Here is a 3,293-nt window from a genome sequence, read left to right as displayed (position 1 = left end):
GTTTTCCTATAGTTCTTTAAGGGATTTTATGTTTCCTCTTGAAGGGCTTCTAGCTGCTTACCTGTGTTCTCCTGTATTTCTTTGAGGGTGCTATTTATGTTTTTATTAAAGTCCTTTATCATCATCATGAGAAGTGATTTTATATCTTTATCTTGCTTTTCCAGTGTGATGGTGTGTCCAGGACTTCCTATGGTGGGAGTATTGGGTTCTGATGATGCCAAGTAATCATCAGATTTGGTTTATGTTGCTTTTATATTCTTATGCTTGCCTGGTGCCATCTGGTTATCTCTAGTGCTACCTGCCCTTGCTAAATCTGACTGGAGCCTGTCTTTCCTGTGATCCTGGTTGTGTCAGAACTCCTCAGAGTCAAGCTGTCTCTGTGATCCTGTGATTCTGGGATCCTGTGACCCTGGGAGTGGAGCTTCCTCTGGGTGTTTTGGGACTGGCTGTAGAGTTTGCACCCAATGTCTGCTCTGGGCACCAGCCCAGAGAGACTGGAAGGAACCTGAGTCACTGGGCTGGCGGAATTCCTATGTGCCTGGTCCTGCTGGTTCCAGTTACTCGTAGTGTTGGGGCAGATGTTGTGTCCTCCTAACCTCTGATCCTGGGGGTGTTAGAGCACCTGGGAGTGGTATGCCTGATTTTTGTCCTCTGTTTTTATTCTACATGCAGTTCAGTGATTTATATTCAGAATTTCATCAAAATTAAAAAAAAAGACTCAAGTTAAAAATTTTAAGATGCTAAAATTGGCATAAAATGTCTCCAGGTGATAATTTGAAGGTAATATTTTAATACTAGTAAGGATATAGTTAAAACTTTGGTACAGCCAAAGGTACTATATAAACTTGAGTAAGTCTTTGGAGGTGAGTTTGTAATGTGTAACAAGTGCCTCTTGAGAGCAAAGTCTAGGGATAAATCTCAAGGATACAATAGAAGCACCAGAACTGATTTATTTTCTTTTACTTTTGCTTGTTATTAAAAAGTAACTACAACATTTCTCCCTCCCCTTTGCTTCATCCAATCCCCCTTTTCACCTCTGTCCATTATCCTTCAAATTCATGATCTCTTTTTCTATTGTTATTGTGTGTGCACTCACATGCGTGAATGTGTGTGCATGTGTGTGTGAGCTTTGGGGATGCAGCTGTCTTTGAGTCATTTCTGCTTCTGTAAGTAACTCTTTACCCATATTCACAAAGTAATCTCCATAAAACTTGTTGGTTCACCAAGATGGACTTTGGTGTACTGTACTTTGGTCTATCCTGGGCTCCCTGTGTGGGATGAGTAAATGTGTTTGTAGCATCTCTCCAGGAAAAGTTTCATCACAAAACATTTGTATGTATGTTTTCAAGGCTGGCTATTTGACACGGAACAACCAATTGGTGTACTCTTCCCTGGAGAGGATCATCTCTCCTGCTCCCAGCCATCCTCAGCTGACAGACACTCATTTTTAACCATTTTGATCAAAGTATCATTTGCAACACAGATGACATATAAGCAAATATTAGAAACAATATAAACATTTGCTTTGTAGAAGTGAATCACAAAACTATAGCAGATATCCATGTATGAAGTTTTAGAAGAAGTTTTGAGCACAGAAAACATTATCTAATGTAGAGTGAATTTATAGATAATTAATTAATTAATATAACAAGTATTTATTAAATAACCTGCTAGGCAGTATCCTCAGTGGGCAAAATAGAATTTATATTCTTTCCAGTGCCTTATGCTATAGTTAAGAGAGGAGGAAGGAGATATACAACAGATAACAAACATAATTAATCTATTAATTAATTGATGTATTATTATTTATTTAATTAGTATAATAGAAAAAAATTAGTGCTGTGCCACAAAGATAAAGGAACAGCACAAGGTCATTAAAAGTTCTGGGCGTGTGCTGGAGCCACTGAGCCCAGGCTACACTGCTGCTGCTGCTCGACTGTCACCCCCATCGTACACTAGCGGTCTCAAAAGATTCAAAGTCCAAGATGGCAACCCTCAAGGACCAGCTGATTGTGAATCTTCTTAAGGAAGAACAGGTCCCCCAGAACAAGATGGCAGTTGTTGGGTTTGGTGCTGTTTGCACGGCTTGTGCCAACAGAATCTTAACGAAGGACTTAGCAGATGAGCTTGCCCTCGTTGATGTCGTGGAAGACAAACTAAAGGGAGACTAAACTAAACTAAACAGACTAAAAACAAACTAAAGCATGGCAGCCTTTTCCTTAAAACACCAAAATTGTCTTCAGCAAAGACTACTGTGTAACTGCAAACTCCAAGCTGGTCATCATCACAGCAGGGTCCCGTCAGCAAGAGGGAGAGACCCGACTCAATCTGGTCCAGGTTCATCTTTCCCAGCATTGTGAAGTACAGTCCATACTGCAAGCTGCTTATTGTCTTAAATCCAGTGGATATCTTGACCTATGTGGCTTGGCAAATCAGTAGCTTTCCCAAAAGCTGTGCACCCTCACCAAACATGCCTAGGCCAACAAACAAGTTCCCAGTTAGTCATAACCTGGCTCCAGTGTGTAAGTCCATTATGCATATCATAAATGTCCTATAGGATATTTTATGTATTATCTGTAGTGTACATGGCAATATTATATGAAATGTAAGATCTGCATATGGATGATGGAACCAACCACTCAAGTATCATGCCAAAGAAAATACCAAATAAACCTTGAACAGTGAAAAAAAAAAAGAGTTCTGGGTTTCCTGGGTATCGTGGTGTAGGGGTTTAGCACCCAGGAAGCAGTTGAGTTGGAGACCAGTATAGCTCACACAGTGAGACCTGGGATGGAGTTAAATAATGTTTTAAATGGTACAGTCCAAATTAGGCTTTATCACAAAGATAGTGTTAGAAGAAATCCACATGGAGAGGCAGCCAAGAGGTTTAGGAAAGGTAACAGCCAATGTCAAGTTCAAACAGTAAAATAGTGTAACTAAGTCTACTCTCAATAGTGGAGATAGATAAACTCATTTTAGTTATATCACATGCTGGCAAAGTATTCTTAGCTTTATAATTTCACAACGTATTTTCTTTTGAAGTGAGAGAAGAAAATTAAAATTTGAAGTCTAACTTAGTCTTGAGATTCCATTGTCCTTAGAGGGTGATTGTTAAGGTGTGCTAGGGTGAATTTTCTCAAGCTAGGCTTCAGTGCAGGCATCAAGATTAGATATGAAGGAAGACTGATATTAAGGGGGTAAAAAGAACACGTGCTTTGCCAGACAGTATTCTTTTGTAGCACAGGCCTAGCAGAAGCAGAAACCTTGGTTTGTGGGAGAATCATAGAAATAGC

The 3,293-nt window shown here is 39.7% G+C and overlaps 1 pseudogene; it reads left to right on the top strand.

Annotated features, from left to right (window-relative positions):
- Window positions 1-1,985: 1,985 nt before the first annotated feature.
- Window positions 1,986-2,557, top strand: LOC116089443 (annotated as a pseudogene).
- The last annotated feature ends 736 nt before the right edge of the window (window positions 2,558-3,293 follow it).

The sequence above is a fragment of the Mastomys coucha genome, unplaced genomic scaffold (genome assembly GCF_008632895.1).
Source record: "Mastomys coucha isolate ucsf_1 unplaced genomic scaffold, UCSF_Mcou_1 pScaffold14, whole genome shotgun sequence".
Lineage (NCBI taxonomy): Eukaryota > Metazoa > Chordata > Mammalia > Rodentia > Muridae > Mastomys > Mastomys coucha.
This window is presented reverse-complemented; position numbering and strand designations above follow the sequence as displayed.